Here is a 24,085-nt window from a genome sequence, read left to right on the forward strand (position 1 = left end):
AGAGAGAGAGAGAGAGAGAGAGAGAGAGAGAGAGAGAGAGAGAGAGAGATCTCGCACACAAAAAAGCATGGAATTTAATTTCTTTACTGTACCTTTCTTGAACGTAGAATTGAATTTATGGTGTGGTATTTCTGTTCGTTTTTTGTATTTCCTTATTTATTTCCTTGGCTTGTTCTCTAATTAGGTCTCTTGTTTGCTTATCCTGACATGCTTCTTTGATCAGTTCCTTAATCATTTCGAATTCTTCCCATCCGATTGCACCAACTGGTCCAGGCCACGGCTTTAGCTCAACTGCTCCAATTTCCAATAAGATTGCTGTCACTGCGGCTACCATCAAGGTTGTCAATACACCTATTTGCTGCCCATTTTTCATCTCTCCTATTACTTTTTTACATTTCACTCTTCCATTCCACCTTCCTATAGCTGCCTTGTACTGCGCTAGTGAATCCCCCATGTTCATACTCAGCACATCTGCTCACTCCACTGTCTCAATCACGACTCCTTTATAGTTAGTTGCAACCTTCTGAACAATCGAAAACATTCTGAAGACTGGCAGTGGTATTATGCCAACCAGTGAAAACTAGAATTATTCTCTAGACATGACACGGGCTTTTCGGCTTATGCCGTGTCAAAGAAAACAAGGTGAAACTCTTCACATTTCGCAGAGAACTTTGCTACACGTCTTCCGGAGAAAATGTCGACTGTTCACGAGAAAGTCTTCACCAATAATGAGAGTTTAAATTTAAGAATGCTTTACCGTTGAACCTGTAGTGGTTCGCTCGTTCGTCACCAGGTGTCTCGCTGTATGCTGGCGCAGCGCTCCAAGCGGGAGCCGACAATTAAGCTCCAATTAAGATGTTCTGTGTGTGCGTGTGAGGTATCAGAGAAGACCTCAGACGAATCAGGAACGAATGTGGTAGAAAAAATAAATAGAAACTAATAAAATAAAATGCAAAGAAAGACGTCCGGATAGAATAGAACAGAGCGTACGTAGCAGAAGCGTGGGTGATGAAGCAGAGAGCCGTGGTTAGGATACAGGCAAGCGAAATGACATTTTCTGAGAAGCAAGGTAGGAGTGACAAGAATGTATAAGATGAGAAATTGGAAGGTTAAAGATATAGTAAAAGAAGAGTCACTGCAGAACAGAATAGAAGCACATGAAGAGAATGACATAGGAAAGGATACTCCGGAAGATGCACGAAATGGAGATAACAGGAACACGACCGAGAGGAAGGCCAGGGGACAGCTGGATAAAAGGAGTGGAAGAGTGTGTGGGCAGAGAAGAGAAGAGAAGAGGAGAGGACTGGGCTAGAGCAAAGATGGATAAGTTGTGGGAAGGCAATAGGAGATGGAGAGGCTTATGTTCCGAGCAGACCCGACCAACAGCTGGAAACTGCGTATGGTGGTGGTGATGATGATGATGATGATGACTGGCCTGAATTTGAACCGCGGCCGGCTTCTATTTTGGGATGGTTATCCAGTAAAGTAATGAATGCCGTGAACTCTTTCGGCAGTGAAAGAGTATTGTATTCTGAAAGAAAGGAAAAAGGATGAGGCATTTTTTGCCAGTTCGTTATTAAAATAACTACTGAAGCTTTTCTATGTCATAAATATTCTCAGGGAGGAAGAAGAACGGCGGAAACAGCCATCGCATTGTTGCCTTCTTTCATTTTCCTTCTGAGCTGCTCTGGTAATATGCAACGCGGAATCTGTTACGCTCTGAATCGCCGGCAGCTTATCACTGTTGTAAAGAAGTGTTCTATTTATTTATTTATTTATGTGTGTGACCTAATATTCTTGTATTGTACAGCAGTTGCTACTGATGTTGTGGTGTGCAGCGATACATCACGCCATGACTTGTAGTGATACAGGAATTCAGTATGGTTTTTATTTTTGCCACACTTTTATTACCACCTTTCGACAAGCGTTTTTAATTGTTACTACCAGTAGTACCCGCCGTTGCCTGCCCAAATTTATTAAATGCTATTAACTGTATCCCCCCCCCCTCCCCCGAGCCTGTACAAATTATCTGTTTTTTTTTTTCACAGTTTGCCTTGAATTTCAATATTGAGGTTTTGTATGTGCAGTAGTTTACCCATGTTGCTGTAAAAACATAAATGAGCCCCCCACCCACTTTACAACCCCTATACCGTAGATTTAAAAAAGAAATTGTAGCTTAGTTTCTTCCTTCTTTATTTTGAATTTAAGTACTGAGCTTCACCCATATAAATGCCACAGTTTTCCCGCTGTTGAGCAGAGCCGTTCGATATGGCAACCCTGTTGTCATAAGAGCAATAGCCAGCATCTTGGAAAAGTATGGCGACCCCGCTGGGGCGAAACACTCGGTTTTTGAATACTGAGAAGCCTGAACACTATCACTTTTGAATAAAGGATCATTTGTTGTGAAGTTATTGGGCCATATAATACTTATCTTGACTTACTGGAAAATGCATATATTTTTTTTAACATTATTTATCTCTTTTCTAGGTAAGAAACCGTGGATCATGCTGGATTGCATTCATACACGGCGTTCATATCTTCTTTGCAGTAAATTGAAACTGTAAAAAGTTCCGAATTTTGGTGAGTATCATGCAGATAGATAAAACTGCATTCATTTCTTGAAGGCCGTACTGTGTGAAGAAATGATGATAGTCCTGTGCTTGTCCACGACTTTTCGCTCAATATGGTGTTTCCACCCAGGGTGATGATTTCTTGCTTGCTGATTACCATGACTTTTGTATTCTGAATGTTTTATTTTAAAGCCATTTTCCAATGCGGAATTCTACTCAAAGCTCACTGCTGAAACATACAGGGTGACCTAACAGTCCGTTAACATTTGACGATGCAGTACTTCACGAAATACTGGAAAAAGAAAGGTAATAATTGACACACATGATTGGCATGACATGGAGATTTATTGACACCAAAATGAAGTACACAAAATGAACAACAGATGCGATACACAAGCAATAATTAGCATAGCAATCGAGGTTTAGCAAAGACGATGCTCAGCTTGTCGGCAGTCATTCATTAACCATATCCGTAGTCGAGGGACAATATTGTGAACAGCACCGGGCAGCATCTATGTAGGTATGGTGAGAAATTGCTGTCGGATGTTGTCTTTTAGAATCCCTAATGTGGTCGGACGATCGCGACAGAGTTGCGACTTCAGGTAACCCCACAACTAACAATCACACCGATTGAGGTCGGAGGATCGCATCTGACGTCCTCTTTCACGACAGCTCCTTTTATACCGTGCACGGGTCTCATGTGGCATCACTGACGTGTTGCTGTCCAGCGCCATCTGTTGGCCTGTTAGTGCACTCGTTGTTGGTGTCAATAAAACTCCATGTCATGTCAAGCACGTATTGGCCATTTGTAACTGACGTGTTGCTGTCCAGCGCCATCTGTTGGCTATTTTGTGTACTTTATTTAGGTGCCAATGAGACCTCATATCATGCCAACTACGTGTGTAAGTTACCGAGCTCGATAGCTGCAGTCGCTTAAGTGCGGCCAGTATCCAGTAATCGGGAGATAGTGGGTTCGAGCCCCACTGTCGGCAGCCCTGAAGATGGTTTTCGTGGTTTCCCATTTTCACACCAGGTAAATCCCGGGGCTGTACCTTAATTAAGGCCACGGCCGCTTCCTTCCAATTCCTAGGCCTTTCTTATCCCATCGTCGCCGTAAGACATATCTGTGTAAAAAAAAAAAAAAAAAAAAGTGTGTAAGTTATGACCTCTCTACCTCCAAGTGAAAACCTACAATCTGTTTTCCAGTCAATCAATCAGTCGATTAGTCACTGCTGATCTGCATTTAGGGCAGTAGCCCAGGTGGCAGATTCCCTATCTGTTGTTTTCCTAACTTTTTCTTAAACAGTTGCAAAGAAATTGGAAATTTATTGAACATATCCCTTGGTAAGTTAAAGCTTCAAACACCTCAGACCTAATAACTGAAATTGCTTGTTTTGATACTCTAGAGTCTAGACAAATAGGTATATAAGTGAAATGTCACCAGTCAATGACTGGGCCAGAGATGAAATTAATGAAACACCCATCTTGTGGCGAGGATAGGAATTGTGCCGGCTGCCGAAGCCTGTCGCACTCCCCTAGGGCAATGATTAGTGGCTGACAGATGAAATAAAATGATAGTGGAGAGTGTTGCTGGAAAGAAAGATGACAGGGAAAAAAGGAGTACTCGGAGAAAAATCTCTCCCGCCTCCGCTTTCTCCAGCACAAATCTCGGATGGAGTGACCGGGATTTGAACCACGGAACCCTGGGGTGAGAGGCAGACGCGCTGTCGTCTGAGCCACGGAGGCTACCCGTGAAGTATTGCCTCGTTAAACTTTAACGAACTTTTGAGACACTTTGTATATTAGTTTTTCTTCAAACTAAAGAAAACCATTATTTTGCGAACTACTTCTAGTTAATGCATCTATTGACAGAATTGCCTTCTTCTAAGTGCCTTCCCCTCTATCCAGGGCGTTGGCAATCGTAATTGACAGCTGCATTGTCTCTAATGACACGTCAGATTTGTTTCTAGTCCAGTCTTTGATGTTCTTCAAGCACGATATTTGGTCTGCTGCCTACTTCTCGGTGCCCTTGTATTTTGCCTTTCTGAATAAGCTGGATTATCGGGTATATTTCACCACGCAACATGTGGCCTAGATATATGATATATTCTTGCAGTTGATGGTGGTCATCAGCGGTCTCTAACATTATTGTTCATTTGACCCGTGTTTTGAGCATTTCCTTTCGAAGCCGTAGTTCTAGAGCTCTCAGTCGTTTTATTTAGCGGTCTCTCTTTATTGTCCAAAGCTAGAGTTTCGTAAGACAGAATTGAGAGCATTTTCACCAAAATGGAGAACGACATTTAAGAGTCGTGTAAGAAAAGCGAACAGGACATTTGCTCAATTGCACTCGGTATGGAGGAATCGAAACATATCGAGGAAAACCAAGTTCCGTCTTTTCAATATAAACAGAGTACTCCTTTATGGCTACGGAATGTGGGAACTTATCCATAAGATTTCAAACCAAATATAGGTGTTCATAGTGAAGGCCACGGTCGCTTCCTTCCCAGTTCTATCCCGTCGTCGTCATAAGACATGTCTGAATCCACGCAAAGTAAAACAAATACGGAAGAAATAGAAAATAACACTTTTCCGTTTGTGAAAATCTAGTGATCATAAATGTGTCTGCCGCTCACAGTCATCCATCAACGGCTGCTAATTTCAGATGGCAACCAACCATAGGTTCCCAGGCAAGTGTTTTACTTTCAGTTGACAGTGAGTAAACGTTCTTTGGAAGGTCAGCGGAAACGATTTAAGGATGTAATTAAGGCTAACATGAAGATGTGCCACATTGATGTTAACAACTGGGAGACCTTAGCCCTCAACCCTTCATCCTGGGGATTTATTAGTTCATCGCGGCACACTGCTTTTTGAAGAAAACCGTAGGCGAATAGGGAACGATAAGAGGCAGCGTAGGAAGGAAAAAGAGCGAAAATAATGTCTGTTCCGCTTGGGACTATCTGCCACCTCTGCGGCAAATTGTGTGCTTCCCGTATTGGGCTATACAGTCACATACGGACTCACAGATGAAGAGGAGTTCTCTTTGGAAGACCAACCTACTCGTTTTCGAGTGTTTATATTGTACATCACAGCCTGCACGGTTGCTAGGTAACATTGTACGGCCATCCATCCATACCTTACATCACAGCCTGCACGGTTGCTGGGTAACATTGTACGGCCATCCATCCATCCATACCTTACATCACAGCCTGCACGGTTGCTAGGTAACCTTTTACGGCCATCCATCCATACCTTACATCACAGCCTGCACGGTTGCTAGGTAACATTGTCTGGCCATCCATCCATACCTTACATCACTGCCTGCACGGTTGCTAGGTAACATTGTCTGGCCATCCATCCATACCATACATCACAGCCTGCACCGTTGCTAGGTAACATTGTCTGGCCATCCATCCATACCATACATCACCGCCTGCACGGTTGCTATGGTTACACTTCCGTCAACACATTTTGTCGCGTCACGTTACGCAAATATTCGGATGACCCCCAGCCAAAAAGAAATCCGTTGTCTATATCGGATTATCAACAGAAGATAGTCGGACGTTACATCTAACGAACTACGAGAGGTAACAGAACAGCCAATCGAAGTTCAATAAACCAGAGGAAATGGTGATGGATAAGGTACGCGTTAAGAAAGCCGTTCGGAGGCATCGAAAGGCGAAACCCGCGGGGTACTTGAAGGCGTGCATTCAAACGATTGATGAAATCAGGTCGAAACGAAGGAAGCAATTTTGAATTCTTCATGAATGCGTGAATATGCATTGGATCTGGGTGTTCACGTGCTCACGTGCACCTGAGAGCCCACCGCCACTGATGAAATGTTATCCTTTTTCCGCTCAGTCATTCGTCTACGGCATAAGAATGCTTCCGTTTCTAAGATCATTTGTTGGAACACGGCGTTTCCCTAATTACATCAGCATATGCTTTACATGGCAGAACAGAGAGCCCTGCGTTAATCACCTAATATCTCAAGTTGAGTGAGGAGGTGGAGAGGGGGATTGTTTTATTATGGCTCTTCTCCCTTCCTGTGAAGGAGCACGCGAGACTGCTGTGGTCGTCATGGTTACCGGCTTGCTGGTGTCCTACGTCACTCATGCATCCCCTCGTTGACGTCATCGACAGCACTTGACGTCATGCTCGGACCAGCTCTCCCTTTTATTCATGCACGCGATAGCACACAAATACTCTTGCTTTAAATAATAATCGATCACCATGTCATGCTTCAAGTACTCCATTCTGACAGCAAGAGAAAAGGACAATACCTATGTTAGAATTACTGCAAAAGCAGCAGAGAAAAATCTCTTAAGTTCTAATAAGTTCAGGCCGTAAAAGTTGGATCTAATGAAAAATATATGTATTATATCATTTCATTGTTAATGAATGGATTGAGCGGATAGTTACGTTGATATATATACAGTAGATAGGTAGGCAATGACGCGGTATAGTGGCACTGCTGGTGGAGCGTTGGCCTTCTGAGCCGAGGTTGATGGGTTCAACCGCGGCTCAGTCCGTTGATATTTGAAGGTGTTCAAATATGCCAACCTCGTGCCAGTAAATCCTCATTTGAGAACACAGCATCCGTTGCTGTGACATGGTGTTTCGAAGAAAGATGACGATTCCATTGAGGAAAGAAAAATATATTTCCGGTTCATCAGTTGTCATGGCCCTGTGACTACTCCTACCACTACTATTACTTTCCTTCACACAATATACTTTAAGTTTGTTCAGCGCCAGTTGCTGTAATTAGCAAGAAAATTCGGAGAGCATGCCTTCTTATCTCAATTATTCTTAAGGCGTGAGGTGATAAACTCACACATCTGGCAATATATAGGAATATGGTTCAAGACAATTACGGTTGCATTTCCACAATTGAGGATTGTACTAGGAAGTAGAATCACCCTGTTGTTGCGGTTACAATGGATGATGTTACTAATACTCTCAGCAATCTGGTAATGTGAAAGAACATGTCTTGTAAATTGCTGATTCAGTTGTATTGAAGTAGAAGTACAGTTCTTTTCATTATTTCCGAAGTCCGGTGTTGCATATAAATCTGAAAGCTCCATCTTCAATTTAAGTTTCTCTAGGTCAGGGACGGCGAACCTACGACACGCTTGCCACTAGGTGACACGCGCCATGGCCATATTCTTTTTTTTTTTTTTTTTTTTTTACAAATTTTATTAGGTTAAAGCGAAAATATAGCTTATTCTTAAACTGTGCATGTTTTTAAAAGGCAATTTTCAGTGATGCTTGCAAAATAAAATTATGAAACATTTAGTCGAAAGGATTTGTGTGTAATGCGAACTAATACCTAAATGAAGTCATATGATGAGTTTGATGCTGATGATGTAGACTAGACGGTAGACAGTAATAAATAAGACCTTCATTGGCGCGCTGGTTGGTAAAGCTTTTCCATCGCTGCTGTAATCCTGGGCATCAGTGGTATAAATTCTCTCTCTCTCAAGAAAATGAATCGAATACTTCTCAGAATTAGAAGAACCCAACCACGAACCTACTACGCTGGCGTAGCAGGGGGAGAGGTGATACTCCCACGTGACGCGACCCAGGTGGCGGATAGGGGGGTCCTAACCGGCTTGCCGGCGGACTTGACGGAAATAAAGTACCTCTCGCGGACCAAACACACTACCCCCTGCGGGTGGGGGACGCACATGTAGAACACACCCGCGGTATCCCCTGCCTGTCGTAAGAGGCGAATAAAAGGGGCGACCAAGGGATGATTGAATTAGAACCATGAAACTACTTTTGATTCGTACCTTCATGCGGGAAACACCATGGGTTGCCTGTACTTGCGAATAGTATCACTAAATTCGGTACGAAATAGGTTTGTGATTACTAGCAGTAAAGAGGCTGGCCTGGGGGTTTCCAGTACCCGTGCGTCGTACCCATGTGAGTAACACCGTGGGTCTGGGCGTTAGCCTGTGAGTTGTACCGCTATATGAGCGACACCGTGGGTCTGCGTTGCCTGTGATTGGTGCCCACTATGTGAGGAACACCACGGGAATACCGGCGCCCGTAATTAGTACACCTAGGTGAGGAGCCTCATCGGTTTGCGTTGGCTGTGAGTGGCGCCATTGTGTGAGAAACACCATAGCTCTGCGTTCCCTGTACAAAGTACAATCCTTGTGAGTAGTACCATCTTGTGTGGAACACCGTGAGTCTTCGCTACTTTTGATTAGTACCCCAACATGACAAATACCATGGTTCTACTTTACTCGCGACATGTACCTTTCTGTGGGGCCTTAGACATGGATTTTACACCCCTTTAGACATCAAGCATCGTTGTGCTTTATAAGTGGTCCCTTGGTCAGTAATACTATTATTTGCGATCTTTTTTGAGCCTGATCCACTGTTTTTGTTTGTTGTTTTTTGTTGGGTTCATGTCCATCCATTCATTCTTCATGACATGTTTTATTTTGTTTTAGTCAGTGGATGAATTTGTACTTTTTGTTATTTCATTTCGTACCATTAGGGGCCGATGACCTCGATGTTAGGCCCCTTTAAACAACAAGCATCATCATCATCAGAAGAAGAAGAAGAACCCAATGGTTTCCCTGCCTCTAGATGGTGTAGCGCTACGAAATCTCAGGAAGCTTCTGTCTCAGTCTTGTCGCACACTTCCTTGGCATCCATACGTCGGCATGCTGACTTTGGCCCTGAGAATCTGGTTGCATAACCAGTGATTTAATTCTACGCACACGGCATGTTTATACCAATGGCGGATCGTGGCTCAAGTGGCAAGTGGGGCTAATGTGGGTATTATTATCATTATCATTATTATTATTATTATTATTATTATTATTATTATTATTATTATTATTAAAGTAGTTTTTCTTTCTTCTGCTGTTGTATATACGACCATATTAAACCTTGCCATTACATTGTTATTGGCTGTGTCAGTACAATCAAGCATGCTTGATTCTAATACATGCTAATAATAAATTACTTTAAAAGTGAGGGCCTACCTTATTTTATAAAGGAACTGCGCTCGTCGATTGTTCTGCGGTGCAAACTATTCACTATTTTAAACGCTACACACTAATAACTGTTGAACAAAAACCATCCAGAACTCATGCTCTGCTCTCCGCAACTGCTAAAAGCGAACTGTAAACTAAAATTCGAAACATGTCGAAAGCTTCGCTCTGTGGATGATCACCAGAATATCGTCGTTGCCGGGACAAAACCTCCTATGTGAAATATTTTAGCTTAGAACTTTGGCCGGTAAGGTTCTGTCATCTAAGGGCCAATGTCAAGGCATTCTCGCTCTTCATAATGTATGTGCTGCGGGTCAGTATATCTCCAAAAATATTATCACATAGGAGGTTTCGTCCCGGCAACGACGATATGTTACATGAGGTTAGAAGAATACAAGCGAGTTTGCAATAACATCCGCCACTACAGCTTCGTCTACAAGGTCCTATTCTTTTATAGGGGGCACGTCAAAGCTTAGCCCCTAGCTTGACATTTTAAAATGCATTGAAACTTTCACTCCCTCAGAGGTTCGCTGATCTTCAAACCAGTTACCAATACTCGCTTTGAGGACTGAGGGCGAATTAGCCCCAGTGTCAGGATAAACGTAGAAAACACGTAATACAATCATACTTTCATTTTCTCATATCATTAATTACTTCAGAACAGTAGTACTCTGATATTAATTTGGTCTCATTAAATTAATTATCTAAAATATAAATAATATAAAATTTCTAAACTCTTTACGTACGAAAATCTGGTGGGCCTAAGCTCCTTCAGCCCTTAATGACGCACCACCCCTGGTTTATACGCAGTGGAGGACAATGATTCTCCAGAATTTTTCCTAAAGCCCAGTGTTCTTAACAGTAAATAAGAATAAGAATAAGAACCGAGCTAGTCGGCCGTGTGGTTATGGTGCGTTCGAATCCCACCGTCAGCCCTGGAGATGGTCTGTCATAGTTTCCCATTTTCACACCAGGCAAATGCTGGGGCTGTGCCGTAATTAAGGCTACGAGTGCTTCTTTGTCAATGCTAACCTTTGATGTGTTTGTACAGCGTTAAATCACTAGAAGAAAAAAGACGACGAACAAAAAGAAAATAGAAGCAGGTGTAGTCTACATTTACATTTCGGCTTTCCCAGTATATCTTCCTCTTACGTTCGCGTCTTGCAGTGCTGTCAAGAAGCAAGTCTTCTTTCTCTTTTTGAATTAGTTATTTGCTTTCCTCCTTCTGTCCTGTTCGGATGATTGTATTAGAACCATGAAACTACTTGTGATTAGTACCACCACTCGGGGATCACCATGGGTCGCTTTTACTTGCGCGTAGTACCACTGTGTTAGGTACCAAATAGGTTTGTGATTAGTAGCAACAGAGTGCCGGCTTTAGTACCACTTTAGGAGCGACACCATGGTTCTGCCTTGCCTACAATTAGTACCCACTATATGACGAACACCACGGGATAGTACGAGTGTATGTGATGAACACCATAGGTTTGCTTTGCCTGTAAATGGCGCCGCTATGTGCGAAACACCCTAGGTCTGTATTACATGTGCGAATTTCATTACCTGTGAGCAATACCAGAATATGTGGAATACCGCGAGTCTACGCTAATTTTGATTAGTACCGCAACATGACAACTACCATGGTTCTACTCTCCTAGCTATAAGTACCATCTTGAGAGGCCGATGACTTGGATTTTGGACTCCTTTAGACTGCAAGCATCGTCGATTCAGTATTATGCTATAGAAGCAGTCTCTTGATCAGTAATACTATTGTTTTACGTCAGTTTCTGTGAATGTGAGGCACTGCGGGTCGGATTCACTGATTGTTTTAAATTCATATCCATCCATTCATTCTTCGTCCTCTCGTTTTGAATTCTGGTCAGTGGAGGATTTTGGTCTTTTAATTTGTCATTCCATTTCTTCTCGTTTCGTACCATTAGGGGCCCGATGACCTCGATGTTAGGCCCCTTTAAACAACAAGGAGCATCATCTTCTGTCCTGTTCAGGTGTTATTGACTAAGAATACGCATTCTAATGTTTCATGGTCTGAGGATAGTTCAAGTTCCAGAAAATAACATCATTTCAATAAAAATGTTAACTGAATCTTTGGAAATATGAAAAAAAAAAAAGAATATGGAAAAAATCGAAACACGGTAGATAAATTTAGGAAAAGGGTTTTCAGGGAAAGTATACTTTAGAAAAAAATATTGGGAACGCTGGAGGAATCCTCCGTGACGTCATAGCTTCTCTCCAGAATTTCAGCACGCGATAATGCGGCTACTTTCTAAGTCAACAGTTCTGAGATTTCCGCCAGTTTTCTTTTATCCAACGGCGAACAGAACGAAGAGAATCCAGTTTCGTTCTGTATGAATTACCAGTGCGCAACAGTAGGTCAGAAGCGGGCGCCACCGGCAATCTGACCTCGTTTCGTAAGACGACGTGCATTTTAAAGTAATAATCCGAACTTGCTGTGGCCAAGGACATCTGCTTAGGTTTCAATCTTTCTACAGGCACGTTTGCACTGGCTATCACCTTGACTCTTGACGAACAAGCTTCGTACTGGAGCTTCCATCATCTTTATACTTCTCGGATGTTCAATGTACAGATTTTCAGTTAAGAGATTATTATTATTATTATTATTATTATTATTATTATTATTATTATTATTATTATTATTATTATTATTCGTTTACGGTCATTTGAGACCACGTAAGAAACCATCACACATTACTGGAAGATTTCTATGCAGCCCAAAATCTTTGCATTCCTTCTGTGGCAGCCCGTCCTCTTTCCTCTGTTCATCTCCTATTCGATTTCTGTTCGTTATGGAAGCCTCTGAGCTGTTGATCACCGATCTATACTTTGTTCGGTTTATGTGGTCTTCCCGATTTATTCCCGACTGGTCAAGATCCTTTCTTACCTCCCTAAACCATTTGTCGGAAACTTTAGATCTACTATCTAGTGTTATTCTGTCAGCCTCTTCTCGTCCATTCTAAACATGACATTTGAGTATTATTATTATTATTATTATTATTATTATTATTATTACATTATTGTTTTTTCTTAATTGACTCAATCAATCATTCACTTTCTTGGTATATTTCTCCCCTTCCTCGTAACCTATACTGGCCAACAACGATTTTTGGGCCGGCCCCGTGGTGTAGGGGTAGCGTGCCTGCCTCTTACCCGGAGGCCCCGGGTTCGATTACCGGCCAGGTCAGGGATTTTTACCTGGACCTGAGTGCTGGTTCGAGGTCCACTCAGCCTACGTGATTAGAATTGAGGAGCTATCTGACGGTGAGATAGCGGCCCCGGTCTAGAAAGCCAAGAATAACGGCCGAGAGGATTCGTCGTGCTGACCATACGACACCTCGTAATCTGCAGGCCTTCTGGCTGAGCAGCGGTCGCTTGGTAGGCCAAGGCCCTTCAAGGGCTGTAGAGCCATGGGGGGGGGGGTTATCTCGCGTAGGGAGCCTCCGTGGTGGAGGCGGCAGCGCGCTGTCCGTGGCTTCCGTGCTTCAAATCCCGATCACTCCATGTGAGATTTGTGCTGGACAAAGCAGAGGCGGGACAGGTTTCTCTCCGGGTACTCCGGTTTTCTCTGTCATCTTTCATTCCAGCAACACTCTCCATTGTCATTTCATTTCATCTGCCAGTGAGTAATCATTGACCCAGAGGAGTGCGACAGGCTTCGGCGGCACAATTCCTATCCTCACCGCTAGATGGGGGCTTAATTCATTGCATTGCTGACCCGGTCGAATGACTGGAAACAGGCTGTGGATTTTCATATTTCGGGGAGGATCTTCCTCTCAAATTTCTCGGCTGTCTTAGTCCCTACATTCTTGTCATTCGGAGGGATTCATTAGCATACAGACCTCTGTTTTGATTACTGTATTGTAGTGTGCTAGTTTAGCTCGCCTTGACACGGCTTTCCTCTTGTGTATTATTATGGCAAAAAAGGACGTAAAGTCCGATCCAAATTCATTCATGATTTTAGTTTTGATTGCATATTTGTTGAATAATGTTTAAAAGTGAAATACTTCTTTCAGACAGGATATATTTTAGATGAACATAATTGAAAAAATAGGAATTCCGTATTTGTTAAAAAGGAGTACTTGCAAAATTTAGAATGAAAAGAAGAGAAATTGAAATTAGTATAACTGGAATCATACGAAGGTCGATGAAATGTATTCGGGATTTTTGTTCCTGAACATCAACTGTTGGTAGGACTGGCCCTGCGCTTCTGCTATGCTTAGGTATTTTCCCCTTCCGTTTTGTCAGTAACACTCACGATGTCGGAGCAACAGGTGCACCCCTCCACTGCATAGTTATAAGCGTTGTAATTGCCATGTGTTTCTCAATAAATTAATTTAAATAAAAAATAAAACCCCACTTATATTTCATCCACCCTCGTACTTGGCTTAACCACACTAGGGTTACAGAAATTGGAATTCGGAAACCTTACCTCAGTTGGCTTTGCAGTATATCACAATAGTCGTCTCCAGACAACGCTTCTCTCCACGTCAGCGGAATCATACCTGAAGCAAGTGAGATCTTCCTCTTCAAAAACACTCGCATCATAATTTTCTCCTTTCAATATTTCACGTATCTTGCACATAATATGATATCCCTAGTTTATTTCAAGCACTAGTTTCATTTTTTCATTTCGTGTTCTCTCTTTTCAGATATGGTTCAAATACATGTATTTAACAGAGATAAATGTTTAAGAGGTGATGGATGAACTGATGATGATTCTAATTGAGAATGGGCATTAAAATGTAGTCGAAAGAAAAATGTGAAAAAGGACAACTAAAGCCCGCCATTTCCTGGCCTACAATGACATGTATTATGTTGTGCCTCTTCTTCGGACACTCGAGAACAAGAGGATTTTTCGTCAACTTTCGAACCCTAATTATTATTATTATTATTATTATTATTATTATTATTATTATTATTATTATTATTATTATTATTGTTTTCGTTTCAGCCATCTATGGGCTGCGATTACGCAACTTCCATTGCTTTATCAAGTTCTTTCTCCTTCCTCTTTCGCCACTATTCCTTCATCCGTTGCCTTGCTCGTGCTCGTTCTTTTGCCGAGAATACTCTATTCCTCCTCGTTTTCTCATCAACTAGGTCCTTCACGTCCGCAACTCTCTGCCTCTAGATTTTTCTGTTTGTTATATCTTCTGCCGTGATCCCACATTTTTCTAAATCTCGGTGGACTTCTTTTACCTATGGGACTTGTGTCTTCCTGTTCACCTGGAAGCTGAGGATCCTGTTGGCGAGTTTCTCCGATCCCATCCTTTTAATATGTCCGTAGAACGTCAATCTCCTCTTTTTCATTGTGGTGGTGATATTTTCAAATTGCTGGTATAGTTCTCGGTTTGGTCTCATGCGAAACGTAAACTTATCTGATGATTTTATGGGTCCAGGAATCTTTCTAAGGAACCTCCTTTCTTTCTTTTCCAAAACTGAGAGTCCCTTCGTGACTATTGTCTCAGCTGCGTATAAACATTCAGATTTGACTATCTTGCTGTAGTGCTTGAATTTGGCCTGGTAGGAGAGTGACTTAGATTTGTAGGTGTTCTGTCATAATATAAACGCAATTTCCATCTTTCTTGCTCGTTCTTGAATTGCTGCTTTCTCATTCATGTTTGGAGTAAACATCTCTCGTAGGTACTTGAATTTTGTAGCTCTTTTTATGTCACCGTACTTCGTCCTCATTGTCCAGGTTGGGTCAGTGGTATTTATGTTCATGTACTCCGTCTTCTCAAAATACACTGACTGACAGAGCAAATGCAACACCAAGAAGGAGTGGTTCGAAAGGGATGAAAGTTGGGGAAAAAACAGAGACGGCACGGACGAATAATTGATGTTTATTTCAAACCGATATGCAGGTTACACGATGCGCATGGCATCGACTCAGTAGGATGTAGGACCACCGCGAGCGGCGATGCACGCAGAAACACGTCGAGGTACAGAGTCAATAAGAGTGCGGATGGTGTCCTGAGGGATGGTTCTCCATTCTCTGTCAACCATTTGCCACAGTTGGTCGTCCGTACGAGGCTGGGGCAGAGTTTGCAAACGGCGTCCAATGAGATCCCACACGTGTTCGATTGGTGAGAGATCCGGAGAGTACGCTGGCCACGGAAGCATCTGTACACCTCGTAGAGCCTGTTGGGAGATGCAAGCAGTGTGTGGGCGGGCATTATCCTGCTGAAACAGAGCATTGGGCAGCCCCTGAAGGTACGGGAGTGCCACCGGCCGCAGCACATGCTGCACGTAGCGGTGGGCATTTAACGTGCCTTGAATACGCACTAGAGGTGACGTGGAATCATACGCAATAGCGCCCCAAACCATGATGCCGCGTTGTCTAGCGGTAGGGCGCTCCACAGTTACTGCCGGATTTGACCTTTCTCCACGCCGACGCCACACTCGTCTGCGGTGACTATCACTGACAGAACAGAAGCGTGACTCATCGGAGAACACGACGTTCCGCCATTCCCTCATCCAAGTCGCTGTAGCCCGGCACCATGCCAGGCGTGCACGTCTATGCTGTGGAGTCAATGGTAGTCTTCTGAGCGGGCGCCGGGAGTGCAGGCCTCCTTCAACCAATCGACGGGAAATTGTTCTGGTCGATATTGGAACAGCCAGGGTGTCTTGCACATGCTGAAGAATGGCGGTTGACGTGGCGTGCGGGGCTGCCACCGCTTGGCGGCGGATGCGCCGATCCTCGCGTGCTGACGTCACTCGGGCTGCGCCTGGACCCCTCGCACGTGCCACATGTCCCTGCGCCAACCATCTTCGCCACAGGCGCTGCACCGTGGACACATCCCTATGGGTATCGGCTGCGATTTGACGAAGCGACCAACCTGCCCTTCTCAGCCCGATCACCATACCCCTCGTAAAGTCGTCTGTCTGCTGGAAATGCCTCCGTTGACGGCGGCCTGGCATTCTTAGCTATACACGTGTCCTGTGGCACACGGCAACACGTTCTACAATGACTGTCGGCTGAGAAATCACGGTACGAAGTGGGCCATTCGCCAACGCCGAGTCCCATTTATCGTTCGCTACGTGCGCAGCACAGCGGCGCATTTCACATCATGAGCATACCTCAGTGACGTCAGTCTACCCTGCAATTGGCATAAAGTTCTGACCACTCCTTCTTGGTGTTGCATTTGCTCTGTCAGTCAGTGTATATTGGAATCCTGTTTTGTCTGCTGTTTCTTTGAGGGCTTCAATCTGCTTAATTGCAATTTGCAAAGTCTCTGCATAAAAGACTATTTCATCTGCAAATGCGAGGCATTCAAATTTAAGCCCAGTTCTCTTGTGACCTAATCTAATTCCATTTGGAAAGTTGAATTTGCTCATTTATTTTCGCCATTCCCTGATAACTTTCTCTAAAACACAGTTGAACATAATTGGAGAGAGGCCATCTCCTTGTCTCTAACCTGTTTTGATTGCAAAGGGCTCCGACAGTTCTCCTAAAAATTTTACCTTTGATCTTGTGTTTTTTAGTGTTTTATTATTATTATTATTATTATTATTATTATTATTATTATTATTATTATTTTCTTAATCTGTTTACGCTCGATGGTCGGTTTTTCCCTCGGACTCAGCGAGGGATCCCACCGCAGTTTTAAGGGCAGTGTCCTGGAGCATGAGACTTTGGGTCGGGAGGTTGTAACTGGGGAGGAGAACCAGTACCTCGTCCAGGCGGCCTCACCTGCTATGCTGAACTGGGGCCTGGTGGAGGGATGGGAAGATTGAAAGGGATAGACAAGGAAGAGGGAAGGAAGCGGCCGTGGCCTTGAGTTAGGAGAAGTGGGAAACGACGGAAAACTACTTCGAGGATGGCTGAGGTGGGAATCGAACCCACCTCTACTCAGTTGACATCCCGAGCCTGAGTGAACCCCGTCCCAGCCCTTGTACCAATTTTCAAATTTCGTGGCAGAGCCGAGAATCAAACCCGGGTCTCCGCGGGGTGGCACCTAATCACGCTTACTACTACACCAGAGAGGCCGATTATTATTATTATTATTATTATTATTATTATTATTATTATTATTATTATTATTATTATTATTATTGTTGTTGTGCTTCTCTAAGTGTTACCATGCTGTGCGGCTTTGATGTTCTTAGGTAAATAATAACTTCGTGCGTTTATTCCTAGCCTGGTGCAGCCCTCTTAAGGCAGACCCTCCGGCGATGTGGGTGGCATCTGCCGTGCATACGTGTGTAGGAAACAGTGTGTTATTGTAGCAGGGTATAGTGTGTGTGAGTTGCAGGGATGTTGGGGCACAGTACAAAGTACCCAGTCCCGGACTCAAGGGAATTAACCTTTTAAGGTTAAAATCTCCGACCCGGCCGAGAATCGGAGCTGGAGCCCTCTGAACCGAAGAGCACTTCGCTGACCATTAAGCCAAGCAGCCGGACGCAGCTTCAATAGAATAGTGGGACCTATTCTTTGACTGGAGACCTACCAGTGAGAGCCATGCGGTATCCAGTGTAAACCTGAGAATGCTGGATGGCAGTTTCTTGTCAACTCCGCGTGGAGTGATGTGCTGGGTTGCCATATCCTGCAATATCGTAATAATAATAATAATAATAATAATAATAATAATAATAATAATAATAATAATAATAATAATAATACTACGACACAATTTGTTTTACGCCGCACCGATACATATAGGTCTGATGGCGACAATGGGATAGGAAAGGGTTAGGAAAACCATATTCAGAGCTGCCGACATTGGGGTTCGAACGCACTATCTGTCGGATGCAATGATGATTATGATGCTACCGGGCGAGTTGGCCGTGCGGTTAGGGGCGCCCAGCTGTGAGCTTGGATCCTGGAGATAGTGGGTTCGAACCTCACTGTCAGCAGCCCTGAAGATGGTCTTCCGTGGTTTCCCGTTTTCACACCAGGCAAATACTGGGGCTGTGCCTTAATCACGGCCACGGACATTTCTCCCGTCGTCGCCATACGACCTGCTTGTGTCCGTGTGACGTAAACAAAATGCAATAATAGTAATAATAATAGTAATAATAATAATAATAATGATAATAATGATGATAATAATGATAATAATAATAATAATAATAATAATAATAATAATAATAATATGATGCTGATTTTGCGTCCTACTTCGTATATTTATGGTTTTCGGAGAAGCCGAGGTACAGGTATTTTGTCCCGTAGGAGATTTTACGTGCCAGTAAATTTATCTTCAAAAACCACTGGACTGAGCCGGGATTAGGCCACTCAGTCTGGCAGATAACTGAAATTGGAGGTGACCACAAGAATCCAGAATAATACAGCACGTTTATCAAGTGAAATATAAATACGCGGCACATTGAGTAAACGTCTCATTACTCTGATTGATCTCTTCGTAACTATACGGAGCTAAGCACTTCGAATTCGCGTGTTCACTTGTACGATAATCCAGGCTTTGCCCCGTGGACTACATTGGTGCGGCAACTATTCGTACTGATGTGGTTTGCGGGCTGCATTCTCTGCCGGTGGATTAGTTTGCGTAATGCTCGCCAGAGGATGCGTGTGTGGGTAAACATTCAGTGCGTCAGCCAGAGTGGTCTTGATTTAACATCCGAAGATTACGATAACATTACCTCTCTCGTAGGGGTAACCAAAGTAAACTATGCTGCCTTTCATTGTGTCTGAAAACACGAACGTTTGACGGAGGCTCCAATAATGCACATGTGCATCGTGACATTCAGGAGGGAATAATGTGCGTCCAGGACAGTATTTGCGCGGCAGCTGTTCTAGCTTGTTAACAGCCCTTCCCTCTTCTGCAGATTCGGGATCACTGTGAGTACGAATTTGGTTAAATATAACATGGTCATTTATACTAAGAGCGAAGAAATATTCTTCGTGTTCATTACTTTCCCTACACTCAGATGAAAATGAACTGTATATTTTGTCACTTAAATAGGAATTTATTTCAGTGGTAACCAAGCCTCAGTTTTTCTAGAGTAGGTCTGATGTTCTGTGGGATACAGAGTTATGGGTGTTTGACTTATCCGTCCATAGACTGGTTCGATGCAGCTCTCCATGCTACCCTGTCCTGTGCTAACCTATTCATCTCTACGTAACTGCTGCATCCTCTATGTTTTCTAATATGTTTGTCACGTTCTAAGCTTACAATTATTATCGCCTACGTTTCCCTCAGAACTACCCCTGTGGGGTGGGGGCAGTAGAATAACACCCACCGTTGTAAAAGGCAACCAAATGGGGCCCCAGGGGCTCTCAACTTGGGATCGTGGGGCACGAGGCTGAGTCCTGGCATTGTTTCCAGTTGTTGCAAGCTCTTCACTTTCATCTGTTCTATCCGACCGTCAACTCTTGTTTTTTTTACCCCGACGCTATTAGAGTATTCGAGGGCTAGGGAGTCCTTCATTCTCACGCCCTTGTCTTTCTTTGGCCAATATATTAATAATAATAATAATAATAATAATAATAATAATAATAATAATAATAATAATAATAATAATAATTTCTGATTTTCCTAGATTTAAAGCCACGTTTTAGGACACTCAAATCTCTTTTTAAGGCACCTGCAGTACTGGTGTTGTTATTAATTGGATTGAATTTTAAGTGCTGAAAGTCTTCTGTTTGTATCGTGTTATTGTGTATGTAATAGTTTCTACCTTTAAAATCCCTTTCTCCCTTCGCGACACGCACAACGGGAGGGGGTGGGGAAGAGGAGGAGAAAAAAGAAGAAGAATGATAAAAATTCCTGACACAAAAAGTGATTTGTTGAAATTTTTTTAGCCCTGGAGGACAAGTACGAGCGGAAGTTGAAATGTTATAGTTCTAGTACGCGTTTAAATGGTGATCCCTTAAAATTTGTCCTAAATGGTGCTTGTCGTTTCCCATAACGTAAAATGAAAATCCACAGCCTGTTTCCAGTCATTCGACCGGGTCGGAAATGGAATGAATGAAGCCCCTATCTAGCGGCGAGGATTGGAATTGTGCTGGCTGCCGAAGCCTGTCGCACTCCTCTGGGGCAATGACTAACTGACGGGTGAAATGAAATGATATTGGAGAGTGTTGCTGGAATGAATGATGACAGGGAAAACTCGAGTACCCGGAGAAAAGCCTGTCCCCACCTCCGCTTTGTCCAGCACAAATCTCAGATGGATTGACCATTTGAACCACGTAACTCAGCGGAGAGAGGCCGGCACGCTGCCGCCTGAGCCACGGAGGCATATCTCGAAACGTAACAGAACTATATTACTATTATTATTATTATTATTATTATTATTATTATTATTATTATTATTATTATTATTATTATCATCATCATCAACCATCTCCATGGCTAAATTGTTAGCGTGATGGCCTTCGGTCACAGGGGTCCCGAGTTCGATTTCCGGCAGATTCGGGAATTTTAACTATAATTGGTTAATTTCCTTGGCACGGGGACTAGGTGTCTTCATCATCATTTCATCGTCATCACGCCGCACAGGTTGCCTACGGGCGTCAAGTCAAAAGACTTGCACCAGACCTCTCCAGAGGCCACACGTCATTATCATTAGTCTATTACCGGTATTATTATTATTATTATTATTATTATTATTATTATTATTATTATTATGTCTGACTCGTTGGCTGAACGGTCAGCGTGCTGACCTTAGGTTTAGAGGGGTCCCGGGTTCGATTCCCGGCCGGGTCGGGAATTTTAATCTTGATTGGTTAATTCTAATGGCCCGGCGGCTGGGTGTTTGCGCTGTCCCCAACATCCCTGCAACTCACACACCACACATAACACTATCCTCCACCACAATAACACGCAGTTACCTACACATGGCAGATGCCGCCTACCCTCATCGGAGGGACTGCCTTACAAGGGCTGCACTCGGCTAGAAATAGCCACACGAAATTATTATTATTATTATTATTATTATTATTATTATTATTATTATTATTATTGTGGAAGTGTGTTCGTAAAAATTTGAGCCCTAAGATTGTAAATAATAATAATAATAATAATAATAATAATAATAATAATAATAATAATAATAATAATAAGAAGAAGAAGAAGAAGAAAGTTTATTGGCATGAAGCATCCACCATACAAAGAGGACTAATGATAATCGTCCACTAATAATTTAGACCATTTATGTATAGTAAATATCTCATAAATTTGTCAACAATGTACGTACGAGGTATATACCGATATGTATGAAGCATATGGGCGTATGTACTAAATAGTACTTCTTCCATGTACATTGTACCGAAGAAGCTCATAAACACAATTATAAAATTGTGAATTATATATAAAATAATAATAATAATAATAATACCTCCAGTAAGCTTGTTAGCTACAAAGGACAGTTTTCTACTGTGTGGGTGGGTACTGTCTTGCGATTGCCTAATAAACAACATTGTTATTTTTCATGTTACCTGCCACAGCAGTGATAATATCTTCAGTTACTCTTATCGGCTGCCACAATCTCTTTTCTTCTTCCCTCTTTTGTGCCCATACTTCACTTGTCATTCCCTCCCTAGAGGAAAGGATCGATTTTATGCGTCCTACTTTGTATGCTACTGACGGATGTTGCTTGTGGTGAGGCGACATTAATTTTTTTCATTCTTACGACCTTATTATCCGTATAATTCTAAAACCTGGAGTGTCCATCAATCCCTGACACTGGTACCACATTTGTTTTGTTCTGTGAAAGGAAATTCATATCTTTAAAAAAAACTCCTGTGTTATAGGTGAACAGTGAACATATCAATCTAAGATTATTGAAAATTATTTAAAATACATACGCACTAAGTAAATTATTATATTATTTAATTGAACATATGTTGGTGGTGTGACTGTTTTTCAAAGAGTAAGTGCAGTTGAATCGTCTGGAGCTGATTTTTTTTTTTTTACAATTTGCTTTACGTCTCTCCGACACAGATATGTCTTATGGCGACGGAGGGATAGGAATGGGAAGGAAGTGACAGTGGCCTTAATTGATAATAATAATAATAATAATAATAATAATAATAATAATAATAATAATAATAATAATAATAATAATAATAAAATAATAATGGCTTTTGCTTTACGTCCCACTAACTACTTTTACGGTTTTCGGAGATGCGAAGGTGCTGGAATTTAGTCCCGCAGGAGTTATTTTACGTGCCAGTAAATCTGTCGACACGAGGCTGTCATATTTGAGCACCTTCAAATGCTACCGGTCTGAGCCAGGATCGAACCTGCCAAGTTGGGGTCAGAAGGGCAGCGCCTCAACCGTCTGAGCCACTCAGCCCGGCGTGGCCTTAATTAACGTACAGCCCCAGCATTTGCTTGGTGTGAAATAGGAAACCGTGGAATACCATCTTCAAGGCTGCCGACAGTGGGGGTCGAACTCACAGCTGCGCTCCCCTAACCGTACGGCCAACTCGCTCAGTGGAGAAATTTATTCCGCCCTTACCTTACCTACGGCCCGTTTTCAGGTCATGGCCTCCCCAGTTGCTCTCCGCCAAACTTGTCGCCACCATTCCGGGGCATATTCTGGGGCTTCGCAACAGTTTTGTTTTCCGGAGCGAGGTTGTTAGCCTTGCTCCAGCCCCCAGCAATCCTGGAGGACCGATGTTTGCTGTTAGGGTTTTCTCCCTTAGCTGTTTGGTCCCCATTTAAGTGTCGGGAACCCGCTTTCCGCCCTTTACATGTCTTAGCCGTGTACCTTAAAGAATGTACGCGTTGCCAGAGGCCACGGCCTGGGCGTGCATTTATCGGACTTGGTACGGATACATGGCATTTCCTGTGTTTTACTAGTACACTTCCATCAGCAAAAAGTGTACCCACAGGACCACATACTACCCCTTCGACCCCCTATTCAGTACCTGCGGGAAGCAAATATTACGATATAAAGTTTGAGTTTTCTTGCTGGATTCAGTCGCCTTTGCAGTAGCGTGGTTACAGAATGATGATGGAACACAATGAAGGTGCATGTGAGGTGCGCGCATGCATGACTCTTATTGTAAGGACAGTGATACAAGTGTATTATGTTGATATTCAGATTGCAGTACACTACAACATCTTACATTAAAATACAGAACAAGGATAATATGATCAAGGTTAACAGTTTTACAGCGAACAACTGACATGTTCAGATTACAATCTAAAATCCAACTTTCGAGGCTTCTTAGAAAATAGATCCAACAGATCTGTTGGTTCTGCAGTCATGTCTCTGAATGTTTATTTAGTTTGTCAGTTTCTGTTTTATTTTATTTTTGCGAAGTTTCCATGGGAGAGGGTGGGGGTGTGTGTTCTAACCTCCTTATACTATACACTGATTTTAACAGTAGTGAGACAGTACAGTTTTGTTGAGTGTGATCCCAACACCACGATTTTCATGAATTCTGTTTAAATACTTATTATTTTAATTAAGCCCCCGTGGCTCAGGCGGCAGCTTCAAATTGTTGCTTCAAATTGTTCACAAACTTGAGGTGTCGTATTATCAATATGTTGCTTCAAATTGTTC

The sequence above is a fragment of the Anabrus simplex genome, chromosome X (genome assembly GCF_040414725.1).
Source record: "Anabrus simplex isolate iqAnaSimp1 chromosome X, ASM4041472v1, whole genome shotgun sequence".
NCBI classification, from domain to species: Eukaryota; Metazoa; Arthropoda; class Insecta; order Orthoptera; family Tettigoniidae; genus Anabrus; species Anabrus simplex.